Genomic DNA, 13,745 nt, shown 5'->3' with positions numbered 1-13,745 from the left:
ACGGCTACACAACAAGTTCAACTGATTCAGGTACATCTTAGATCAGAAGCATTTTTTGTGCTTAAGCCTTTGATCGATCAGAAAGGATTATGTAGATAATGATAGAGCTCTAACATACAACTTGAGATGGTATTACCTAGTCAGAGCCATTTATAACCACGTGTTATCAAACAGAAGATAAGCCAGAACGCCATTCTGTATTAGGTGTGAATGACTATAGGACCTATAATACGTTCTAAGCATTATGATAAACTATTCACAGTTCATGAGAATACACGACTGTTAATAACTTGAATGCATTTATCATCTAGATAGAAAAGCACTTGAGAAATCTTTCTAACAAATACGTGAATAGATCGTGTACTAGACATTTCCGACCAGGAGGTAAAACACTATTGTACTGTTAACTTTTTTTTTTATCTTTTTTTTTTTTTTTTTTTTGAAGTTCTGCAATATAAATGTCATGGAAAGTTTTACAGATAAAACCAGGTTGATTTTAAGTGATTTTTTTTCGGGACAAATTTACCTAAGGCGACCAAATCAGGCGATTCAAATTAAGAACTTGACCTGCATTGACCTGCAATCATCCGAATTTTACCTCAAATAAGCTGAAATTGACCTCTGGTTTTCTTCATGTGAAATTGACTTCAGTTGTAGGTCATTATTAGGTGAATTTCAGGTCAAATTGGCCTGACTATACTTTGCCTATGTACAAAACGCGCGTAAGAACGCACAAGTTGTCCCCATACCATTACCTAGTTTATTTTTCTATCGTTCTTTTGGGTTTGAATATGGGCATTGAGCCAATGGCAGAATCATTCCGGCTAAGTATTATGGACAACTTAAATAGATTTGATCTTTCCCTTTTTTTATGCTGCCACTGCGAGACATTGGATTTTGAGTTGGGCATAGCCTTTGTATGGAAAACCTTGGTTTTCGATCCATTAAAGCATACCAGACCCCTACATCAGTTCTTCGCAGTTTCTTTTTCTGCTAAATAAACCCTCTGCACTTAGTGAGTAAGTAGAACTCAGTATATGCAGTATATATGTAAAACGTGACGGATTTGGATAAGCTGTGAATTTCAAGAATGTTTCAGTGAGGTGATGCAAAATGCAAACAATACGCAATCACCAAAACACATCCACACACATACCACATGGTTCTTTATATCGTATGGGTCATAAGCAAACACGAATATACCACAACCTTCCAAAACACGCACCGCACACTAAATACACGCTACATACCGCAAACATGGGAGGCAGTCCTTGCATGACCCGACTGTTAATAAGACGTGAAGTAATAAAACAAACAAAATCATATAACGCGCCATTTTAGCCATATCTCGATATGCAGGAAGGGCGTTAGAACTTGTTTCCGTTGCATGATGAAAAAAGGCAACTATTTGGGATATTTTCCTTTCCCTTCTTCCTAAACTCTTCTATGACGCAGCCTCTCTTTTGCCTATGAGTTGGTTGACGCTCGCCCCTGTAAGATTTGGTTTGGTTTATAAGGTTGAATGTCTTATAACAACCAGGGCCATTTAATGACGTCGTCCCCCATATAACAACGTGTTAAGGTGTGCGGTCCGTGCTATGTCTACCTACAATAGTGAACTATTGCCTTTTTCATAATGTTATCTCACAGAAACATGCCACCGAAGTCGCCAAATAAGCATAACCCTACCAGACCACATCCTACTGACAATGAGTAAACCAGTCGTCACACTCCCTTTGTTTGTGCCGAGCACTAAGCAAGAGCAAAAATTGTCACTTATATTATAGATTAGAGTGCGTCTCAGACAAACAAAATTCAAACAGAACCTTCCTCACAGGGGCGCTCAACTGAAAGACAAATGTGAAGTGGCGTCATGTGCGACATTCGGACCGTGACTCTGGGCTCAGTTAGTTATTTGTTCGATGTCTCTTTGGTGGCATTCTTCCAAGAAATATTGTATCATTATGAAATAAGCAAAAGACAAATACACCGCAGCCACCCCCCTCCCCGATACAAAATACATTACATACAAGGGAGGCATTCCGTGAATGACATTGCCTGTTGAGCGCAATCAAGCAATATGCAGTCAATTCCTCCTTGTTCAATTTTGACCATATGCCTAGGAATAAACTGCAATTACATATATGTATATTAAACCATATTTAGGTAGCTATATAGATGTGAACTAAATCTTAACAAAAGGAACATATACCAGCTGGCTATAAGCATGCACATCGTTATCGTCTGATAATTATGCTTCAGTATGAAAGACTTAAGTGAGTTTTCGGTGAAACATTTGTATCTCTACTATGCACATATGTTCTAACGTAAGTCCTCTATAACATTTATAATTTAAATTGGATGTCCAACAGGATATACCAAATGTAATATTTATTGGCGATATAAGTGTGTGGGCTATCGTGCTTAAAACCATTGTTTTCATCAATAAAGTTGTGGCACTATATACGGTGTTGGAGATTTCATATGCATGTATATAACTGTATACAAATGTATATAATAGATTGATGCGAGTCTGGCCCAACACAAGAGACACTATTAGCTAGTATAAGTCATACATACATCTAATTATTTCTGTAATTTATTCTCCATTTGATTTTTTAATTTATGCTATCTGTCTTGATTAGAATGATCTACAAGACATATCCAAATACCAGAAACATATATACATAGAGATTGGAAACTCCTTCTTTGTCTTTGTTGACAGGCAGAGGGACCTCCGGTTTATAGGCATTTTCCCTTGGCTAACTACTTTTAAGTGTATTCTTTTAAACATGACATTTTTGCATCAACACAAGGTTTAAACTTTATATCATGGATTGATGTGATCAGTTTTCGCGATTGATGTTATTTAATATGACTTTTGAAGCACGAAAATAAGCAATTTTACATGGTTTCTCGAAAATCAGCCATTCAAAACCGGATGCGTTTTATTTTATTAATAAATTAGTTAAAATATTATTTTTTTTTTATCCAAAATCATACTGAAACCATCTGAAAAGTTAACTTTTACAACATATCAAAGTTATTCTTTTATATCATTCTATTTAAGAGTTTATCTAAAAACCCCTAAGCACATACAGAGGTACATCTGCTGATCGTAAAATTTGAGGAGTTGCCAATCTCTATGTATATATGTTTCTGCAAATACATACGATACATTGAGAGACAATCTAAGGGAACTAACTCTGCCATTCTTATGAAAAACTTCCTCGTCATTCATATGTGGTGGGTGTTTTAGAATAACAGAAATATCTCTACCATAGATCACTCATATTATACATTATCTTACATGCAACATCGATGAGGATCAAGATTCGGATTCAATCACAGGTTTGTGAGACAAACATGCTTCTATCTGTGTTAAGTCGAGTTAAGGTCAGACAGACAGACGAGATGCATGACTTTAATTATAAATAATGAAAAACAACGTTCTTTATAAAATCATTTTTATTTCTTGAACAATTTATCAATAATATGATACAATGCATGTCATAACTTCACACATTCATCAAATACACGATGAAAGTTACTACATATTATAAACTGGACGTGTTACAAAGTTATCAACTTATCTCAACCCTGAATTTTCAAAATGAACTCTTCCAGCCTTCATATTAGAAGAGTTCAAATGTGTTCTTAGGGGTGAATGAGTCAATGTGATTAGCACTATAGTATATGTGCAATGAGACCACCTAAAGCTACATTGAAAATGCACTGCAGTAACAAGAGTTATACTTCCTTTCAAGGAACAACTGACTTTAAATGCAAATCTATAACAGCAGAAATATATATAATAATATGTATATATGTTTCTGATAACAGACACTGGTTATAATTGAAAACAATATATACACTGTGTAGTGTTTTGTCTGACAGCTTCAAGCTTCATAAAATATAATGATGTCAAAATATAAATATTATAAATGTCATCTTTTCCAAAGTCTTTTGCACCAAACAGCAGTAGAATTCACCAGCCTTCCTCCAGGATCATGATAAATCGTCAGAATGATTTCACATTACAGAACACTTAAAGCACTATATGAGTAGTTCACTGCCGATTTGCCATTTAAATCCATTGTCTATGAATTCTTCTGTGGCACTTTGATGCAGACCTGAAATATCAAAATTAAATATTAATATTTCTATTTAATCTTTGCTCCAGAAGTCAACGAAAGCTCAGGTACCAACAATATTTTTATTGTCATTCTTTGTCTTTTCAGATTCAACATAACGAACAGCATTTAACTCGCATTAAAGGCCCACTACCTTTGCGAAACAAAAATCAAAAGTTTCTTTAAAGCAATGATAATATACTAAAATGTATATTAATGATCTGAGAGGATGTTATAACACCAGTCAAATGCAGGATTCCCTGCGTAAACTATGTGAATCAGTTGAGGTGCATGTCGCTGTTTTGCCGTCTGGCACAGTGATAATCAACCGTTGCGTGGTAATTAGGGTGACGGCAGGAAACATAAAACGACCCGCGTTATGAAAATTAGCATTAATTTTATTTAGATTAAATTGTTAATAAAGTGATGGTAAGTATAGTATTAAGGGTAAGTTATAAACTTTTGTGACTCTATAAAATTATCAATTTCGTTTTACATTCCCATTTCAAAAATTAAAAGCAGTTTTGGAAAGTTAGTGGCCCTTTAAGTCTTGAAGTATAATTCATGATTTACTATACTGGTTTGGTTTGTTGGGTTTTAAGGTCAAGGGTCATTTAAGGACGGACTTCATATGTGCAATGTTGTAGTGTGTAGATGTCTGCATGTGTATGTTAAATATTTGACCTTTAAAGGTCAAGTATATGAATCCATTGACATTGTGTACTTAGACTATTCAGTGTAGCCAGTGAATATAAATCCTGTAGCAGTCCAGTTACCAATCAGAGTTTGTGACAGGAAGTGGATATCAGATAACGTAAATTTATGAACTTCAAATGAAGGAGAAGCATATAAACTTTACTTTAAATTCTTTAAGATTGTTTTGTCGTTACAGTAAATGACAATCATCCTTGATACTCCACGGATTATTAACACAGTCATTATTCCATTCCTGGAATATTCCATAGTAAAATCAAAGGCTCTGTATGCGAGTTTGGTTGTTTAGTCCTTTGAAATACATCAAAAGAATTGAATTAGAGTACATTGACTGTGTTGTGTGGCTTTGACATTGTGTGTCACTCCATGTAATCATCAAATAAAGCCTTTACAGGCCTGTGATTTGTCAGCTTTTTTTTCCTGAAATGCCTTCAGTTTTACTATGACATAGCCCAGATACGGGTATTACGACAGTGAAAGTAACCCCTGAAGTATCAAGGATATATATTTGGTTTTTAGTCTTGGGTTTATTAGTTTCAGATGCTCCACCGCTGACAACTATTTTTTCTCAATAAAAAACAGGAGCAAACAAATTTGTGTTTTCCTTCAGTTATAAAAGTTACTTACAATTACCACCATTGAAAAGCTTCTAATTTTATTTCAAGAAAAAAAATATTAATAATAATTATTTGAGATACAGTGTAGTTGCTTTAATTAACTGAGATTAAGTTTGCTAATATTCACAGTAGATGTAGGTCCATGATTTCCACAAATTAAATACCAATAAATAAAATAGAAGGAATGGTAAGAAATATAATCTGTGTAGCTATTAGATATTGACAAAAGCGTGAACATTTCTCCCTGCAAACGAGTATCTAAGAGGATATTGCTAAATGTCCCCCTGTGAAATTAATAAAGTATACTGTAGGTAACAGTTACTTACTGCTTTTGTCTCTGTGTAGGCCTCCAATCCATACTCTCCCAGTTCACGCCCATTACCAGACATCTTGTAGCCACCGAAAGGCTGGGCAGCATCAAAGATATCAAAACAATTCACCCTGAAATACAAAACACATTTTAAGTCATTCTAGAAATAATTCCAAATTTCATTAATGTCATAAACTTCATAGTACAGTAACAATATCTTACTATAAATCAACCAAATCTATATTCAATGAAGAATAAACATCTGTGTGAAGTTACATAGAAAATGAAAGGAGGAATCAGATTTTTTTTTAACACAAGATAACCAATACATTCAACTCAGTAGAACAAAATCCACTGTATATTTGGACTGTGTGATAGAGTTGTTCAATAATATTCAAGATATGGTATAGTCGGATATTTTTGCATGGATGGAATTTTCATGATTTAATGGAACATTGCTATGATCGCGAAAATTTGATTCACATAAGGCTAAGGTATGTTTGATTGATCATATACATCACATTGTATACCCTTAAATTCAGATCAATGACCCCTTTTAAAATTCCAAATGTTTTGTCCTGCAGTCATGTATTCAGTAATTGCTTATAGATATATCTAAGATCTAAGTGCTTTGTAAAATTGGCATACCAGACAGATCCGGCCCTCAGACTTGTTAGCCAGGTACAAAGCCTTATCAAGGTCCCTGAGTGTGGACAGCGGCAGCAAGACCGTAAATTGTTCATGTGACCTCTCGATCATTCTTCCATTGTCTTAAACTTCATAATCTGCATTACAGGCCCGAAAATCTGGAAAATGGAAAGAAAAATAATCAGTTTTTGTATATTATAGACAGGTTTTGGAAGATACAAGTTTTAATTATTATGAAAGAAGAAAGAAAAAATAGTTTACAATTAAGTCAGAATAGGCAGAGATCATTATTAGATAAGGTCAGTTTTAGCAGGTTACACTGTGTCTCATTAGGGTTTTGGTTCTCTCAGCTTGTTTACTGATTAAGTGTTAGTTATCCACAATACTATTGTATAAGATATGTAGTATGCATGAGATTGTTGTCAGAATCTGACTAAACTAAAATAATACTAGCTACAATGTAGCTATCCATGGTTTAAACAAAATGCCTGCTGATTACATTAACACATTAGCATGCTTAATCAGCAAAGAGCGTGAAATAAGTGATACTTCTTAAGGAACCTAACAAGCTGCTATAAGGTTTTCATATGAAAATGGGAGATAACTGTTATCATTACAAACCTCTTCCCTGGCAATCCTCATGTTGTCCTGCACATCTGTGAAGACTGTTGGCTCTATGAAGTAGCCCTTGTCACCAACACGCTTACCTCCTGTTGCTAGTTTGGCTCCCTCTTGCTTTCCACTTTCAACAAGTTCCAGGATTTTCTGCATCTGTTCCTGATCCACCTTTAACAACAATTGTAACACTTTATTATATCCGCCTGATATCTAGTGATTTCGCCCATGTAACATTTTTGCAAATGTAACTAGTGTAATATGACCTAGAGGAATTTTCATTGGCTGGAAATCCATTTTGACGTCAGACAGAGGACGCCGGGACAAAATTGTGGCCTCCACTGGATTTTTGTAATACAATTTGACGTGAAATTCTGTTATGTAGGTATTTTGTAGTAATATGATAAAAAGTATTTTAAATTGGTGATCATTTCATATGAGCTTTATATGAAACTCATCTCGAAGATTTAATATTTGCTCGCCTAGGCTCGCAAACATAAAAACTTCTTAGACTTGTTTGAGAAAATCTCATATGAAATGAACTCATGTAAGGTCCTATATGTATACACGGTAACCACAGGGGGCCAACTCAATAGAAATGGATATTGTCATACATTTTTTGTATTTGGTGGATGGACTGATGATGTACATATGACAGTCATGTGATTTTTTTTTCCTGAAAATACAAGATTTGAAAAATCACATGACTATAATATATACTCATCAGTCCATCCACGAAATACAAAAAAATTGTATGACAATATCCATTTTCATTGAGTTGGTCCCCTGTAACCGTAACTAGAGGACTCACTATTGCCTACAGTTCTTACTATTATTGAAATACCATTGCTATCAGACAGGTAAAAACCACAATTGTGATAGTTGCATTATTGTTGTCTGCATTAACTGCAACTTTTAAACAAGCGATAATATTGTATTCAAATTCTTCTAAACACCACTGTCTCTTTGATACTTCTTTGTATTAGAGTTACTTCCCTTTTCCTGCTTTACTGTCCTAGATGTACAGGTGTAAGTTTCATCACTCCATCACCAAAGCATTCATTGCATGGTCACAGTGACCAATTTTAGAGATATAACACACCATTTTATGGTTGATTACAATCAAACTTGTATTACTCAAAGTCTTTGGGGCTATGGATCAACTCTATAGTTATCAGAGTGTTAGAGTTAAGTGCATATATTGTGAAAACTACAGTCAGGACCAACAAAAAAACAACATTGAATTAAACTAATCAGCTCCTCCCCCCCATCTCCACACACATTTTAGGAGATCAAGGTTTTGTTGACATATTTGACAAAGCTGATTTGTGGCAGTATGAAAATCAGTTACAGCCATGCTCTCAACTTCCTCTGGATCCGCCCTATGCTACATACATTGCAGTACTAATGGACCAATATTCTCATTCAAAACACCATTGGTAATCTACCTGAGGACCCTGTTCATTAGAAGAATCAAAGGGGTTTCCAACAGTGCGCTTCTTAGCCCTCTCAACACTACGCTCTACAAACTCATCATACACATCCTCCTGTACAAATGTCCTGGAGCCAGCACAACAGCACTGTCCTTGGTTAAAGAACAGGGCAAAGTGGGAGTTCTCTACCGCCTGTACCACTGAAAAAAGACACGGGTAAATTTTAAATTTATGCATAGCTACTCGTTTGATGAAGTAAATTACATAAACCTCTGCACTCCAACACCCTAAAATATGTCTTAATTGATTTTTTCAAAACACTCGATTTCTTTTAAATTGAAAACTCATTGACCCCTGAAAATTTCTTAATGGACTCTCCTGGCCTTTGAAATAGAAGAGTCCAAATGTGTCTTCAGGGGTGAATGAGTTAATAATGTGCTTTTGAATTGATGCGTTCTGTGATATAATTTCATAACTAAATGAATTCAACACATTAGTTTCTGTAACTCTTGTGTTACCCCTGTAGCTGTTCAAATATTACAATGTATGTTTATGTTTCAGATACAAGTGGTAATTTGATTGCATGGTTAATTTGAAATGTCATTCGAATGTGACACCTAATTGGATGTTGCCAGATCCTCTATAAAATGGAGTAAGAATAAGGATCTCTATTTCAACCATATTGAAACTAATTCAATAAAGAATGTTATGACGATCCTTACTGTTGGCATCAGACAAGACAATATTAGGGCTCTTTCCTCCCAGTTCAAGTGTGACCCTCTTCAGGTTACTCTTGGCAGCCATCTGGGTATCAGTTGTCCAATCTAAAAACCACAATATAAAGGTCAATAGGGTCAAAACATAATACAGTTGGGGGTCATCAAAAAAAAAAACAAAAATAACTAGTATGGGAGTTAAATCATTTAAAATAATATTAAATCAAAAACTTAAAAATAAGAAAACGCCTCCATACCGACAATATAAACAATAGTCAAACCAATACAGCTTCCAAAATAAATATAAGTTAGCCTTTATACAGAAGGCTTGAACATATTTTTTCAGAACTTGAACCTATGAACTACGATGAAGATTACAAATGTTAACTGTATTCCAACCAATAAGGTAACAATTTCTCAATTTTTATGCACCAGGTTGAATACGATAATATAAACCAACATATCCTTCCTTGTACTTGAACTAAGCTACCAGATATCTTCCCTAGCTAAGATATTTCTCTGCCTAGCTACCAGATACATTTCCTAGCTAGCTACCAGATATCTTACTCTTGCTTACCAGACACCTTGCCTAGCTACCCAGTATCTTGCCTAGATGCCAGATACCTTACATAGCTGCAAGAATATCTTGCCTAGCAACCCGAATATCTTGCTAGCAGCCAGATACCGTTGCCTAGCTACCACATGTCTTGCCTGGTTGCCTGATAACCTATACTAAGACCTTGTACTTACCTCTGTGGAGCCTGTGAAGGCCACCTTGTCCACATCCATGTGTTCACAGCGATGGCAGCCCCAGCTGTAGGTCCATAGCCAGGAATGATGTTGATGACACCCAGGTGGAAATCCAGCCTACCATCGGAGAGCATTCCATAAATTTTATGTTACATCTGATGAATTTTGTTTTCATCAGTATTATCTCCTCTGTTAAAGGTAGGTTTCGCCAAACCAAATAAATATTTTTTTTGTGAAATTCGATAAGCGGAAGAAAAGATGAAAAAACATGATATTAAAATATCTCAATTTAATTTTTTTATGTGTTTGAGATTGAACAAATGTGTCTTGAATCCAAAATTGAAGGAAATCCTTGATTTATTACGGTGTCCGTCAGACAAAATAATATGCAAATGAAGCTGCGATGGATTGTGTTGTCGAAGTTTGGCGCATGCGCATTGTCACGCACTTAAAGTAAACAAAATGGCTGAACAAAAGTGTGTGTGAGATGAAAAAAATATATCTGAATCGGCAACAAAGTGGAGGAAATTATAATGGATTCGGTAGCACCCTAGGATATCTATAGGGAATTGAATTCAGAGATGGCATGTAGCAATAGAAGAAACAGAAGCCACATCTCAAGCGAAACTTGCCGGGATCTGTTTGGGACTCGTGTAACGGTATTGCATGTGGTAGATTAAATTTCAACACATATGCACAGCGCACAAACAACCGGCAGGACTAACTACATGTATATTTGGTGTAACAAAGTTAGCGATCGGTAAATAAGATAACATGAAGTGTTTTTAGATTATTATGTATATGTATACAACAGTCCCGTCGCAATTTGATTTTTGTTGGTTTTTTAACTAAACATCGCCGAGGCAAGACTGTAAGATCGTATTTGACATTTTGTTTGCACGCCTTCCTTTTGGTGCTGCGGGCGGCCCTCGTTTTGAGAAAAAATATGTTCATGATTCTAATGTAAAGTAGCTTGACTAATCGCTCCATTTTAATAGGAGTATTTTCACCTTTGGTCAAGCTAGGCAACTGACCACCCCATATCGATCGCCTGTATGCAATGTAAAATGATCAGTAGATTATAAACTTATGTATAGATATATTTCAATTCTCGTAGTCTTTAGTATTTCATTGGGTGAAACCTACCTTTAAGTTGGTATTATTATATAATTACTACTCTACTGGCATTCATAAAATAAGATTTTATTTCACATTTATAAGCCATGTTACCAAGTTTAAAGAAATAACAGTTTAATTTCTGCTAACCAAGGAAATAACCTAGATTCAAATATAGATTTGTATACTGGCCAAAACTGGTCGACATGTATATAAGCGTTATCTTGAATTCCCCTAATAGAATATCATTTTCAAATATATCTCAGCAACACTTTATTGTAGTTTCTCAATAGAGGGCTTTCTCATTAATATTGAGATTACCAAATTGAACAACGTGTTTTCATGTTATCAACATCCATATAGTCCAAAAACTCTGCCTTATGCTACCACCTCTGTAATAAAAGACCATCTAACTTAATAAAACGAACTTTGCTCAAGAGTCCTAAATGGTTCTACCAATTTTCTCAGAGATCTGTAATGGTCTATTCCAACAAAATCTGATGAGTGTATAAAAATTACATGGGATATATAAATACCAATTTTTTCCTTAGTTCTTTGATTTGGTGTCTTTATTGACAGGATTGAATATGTTTAAATTAAAGAATTTTACTATCTTTTCCTACTTTAGCAAGTTTTGTGCAATGTTCAAGAGCATGTCAGCGGTGTTTGTTCGCGACTTTACAATACTTTCATTTACCAACAGTGTTTACCCATGGACATGGCTTGGACCTAACTTATCCAGCCTGCATGAGGAGAGGGGACGGGAAGTTCCACTACAACATTGAATTAGGGCACATTTATGTCAGAGGCAACAGCCAGGATTCAGCTCGGTATTACATAAACGCAATATGAAGTTGTACAGCTTATCTAAAAATAGTCAACCTAGGGCACTTGTTTTTATTTCAAACAAAATTGCGGTAAGTGACAAACGCTCAGATCACTTGATTAGAATGGATCTAAAATGGTCAGGAGGGCTTATAACTGTCAGTATTAATAGGGTGAAAAGATCCTTGAAGATAGACAAACAAATATCATAGATTAACATGCACTCTAATAATAGGTTACAAAGTACATCAACAGACATTAGCTAGCTTTATGTAAAGGATTTGACATCATTAGACAGATATGTTACCTTATCCTAACAAGCACCACAATCTAAAATATTTTGTAGAAGAAAGAATACATATATAATTGTATATTTAATTCAATTAGCATCTGCTGCAATCAAAAACTACAGGGGACATTAGAAGGGTTCATTTTTAAGATATTTGTAATTTGTATATGTCAAAAATTAGGAGAAACAGGAAGTTTGGCACTTACAGAGACATGGCTGCATATTAGGATAAATATTCAGAAAAAATATAGATGTACATGTACAAGCTAGAACACCCTCTTTTTTCCACACATTTCTATGTCTGCTCTCCTATCATTAAAATGCTATCACCAGTATTTACTGGTTGAACATCAATATGCTTTAACACTGTAATTTCCAGCATGTATACAATATTATTTAATACTTTTTAAAACATTCAATTTTAAAAATGCTTGGCTGCCTTAAAACTTGGCATATTTTTCATTGCTATGTTTGAAGTGTTATACAATTTCCTTTATAAATTCTACACAACTTCCTACATCATTGATGTGTGATAAACCTGTGAATCATTTAGTTATGTAATATTGATGTTAACTCGGAACTGGGAAAATTGGTTAGATGCACTCTGCTAGGTTATTAAAGTGAAATGACATCTATGCATGGCTGCATTTCAAAGTTTCCTCAAAACACTTTCATATTCACTTTTAACCAATTATTGCTTTGTTTAAAAGTCATAAACTAGGGCACTACTCTTTTAAAAAAAACTGGATCAAACTACCTATATATGATTTAGTAATTATCTAACTCATTTTCATATTTTATCTGCAAACAATAAAGCGACAAGCTAAATTTCATTAAAATCTTTTCACTTTGAAACCATACAATTTCACGTCTAACTGCTGTAAACACTTCATCACCTGATTCAAATTTAAACTCTTTCTATATCATTTTTGTTTTTAAAATTACAAATACCATGCATAATGCCATGTATGTCTGGTATAATACTTCATAAAATATATCAGGATTTTTTGTTCTCCAAAACAACATACTATAAATGTTTTGGCAAAATAAAATGGATAAAAATTTACGGCTGCAAGCCACCATGAGCCTTCAGCTTAGTGGTGACCTAACAATTATTCTGTAACCAGTAGATAGGCCACCATGAGCCTTCAGCTTAGTGGTGACCAAACAATTATTCTGTAACCAGTAGACAGGCCACCATGAGCCTTCAGCTTAGTGGTGACCAAACAATTATTCTGTAACCAGTAGACAAGCCACCATGAGCCTTCAGCTTAGTGGTGACCTAACAATTATTCTGTAACCAGTAGACAGGCCACCATGAGCCTTCAGCTTAGTGGTGACCAGACAATTATTCTGTAACCAGTAGATAGGCCACCATGAGCCTTCAGCTTAGTGGTGACCAAACAATTATTCTGTAACCAGTAGACAAGTCACCATGAGCCTTCAGCTTAGTGGTGACCAAACAATTATTCTGTAACCGAGTAGACAAGCCACCATGAGCCTTTAGCTCAGTGGTGACCTAAAAATTATTCTGTAACCAGTAGACAAGCCACCATGAGCCTTCAGCTTAGTGGTGACC

General features: G+C 35.0%; 1 pseudogene; it reads right to left on the bottom strand.

Annotated features, from left to right (window-relative positions):
* Nucleotides 1–3,450: 3,450 nt before the first annotated feature.
* On the bottom strand, nt 3,451–9,975 carry LOC138311703 (aldehyde dehydrogenase, mitochondrial-like; annotated as a pseudogene).
* Nucleotides 9,976–13,745: the final 3,770 nt, after the last annotated feature.

Source organism: Argopecten irradians, unplaced genomic scaffold, assembly GCF_041381155.1.
Source record: "Argopecten irradians isolate NY unplaced genomic scaffold, Ai_NY scaffold_0090, whole genome shotgun sequence".
Taxonomy (NCBI): domain Eukaryota; kingdom Metazoa; phylum Mollusca; class Bivalvia; order Pectinida; family Pectinidae; genus Argopecten; species Argopecten irradians.
The sequence above is the reverse complement of the archived record's forward strand: the minus strand, read 5'-3'. Positions and strand labels throughout refer to the sequence as shown.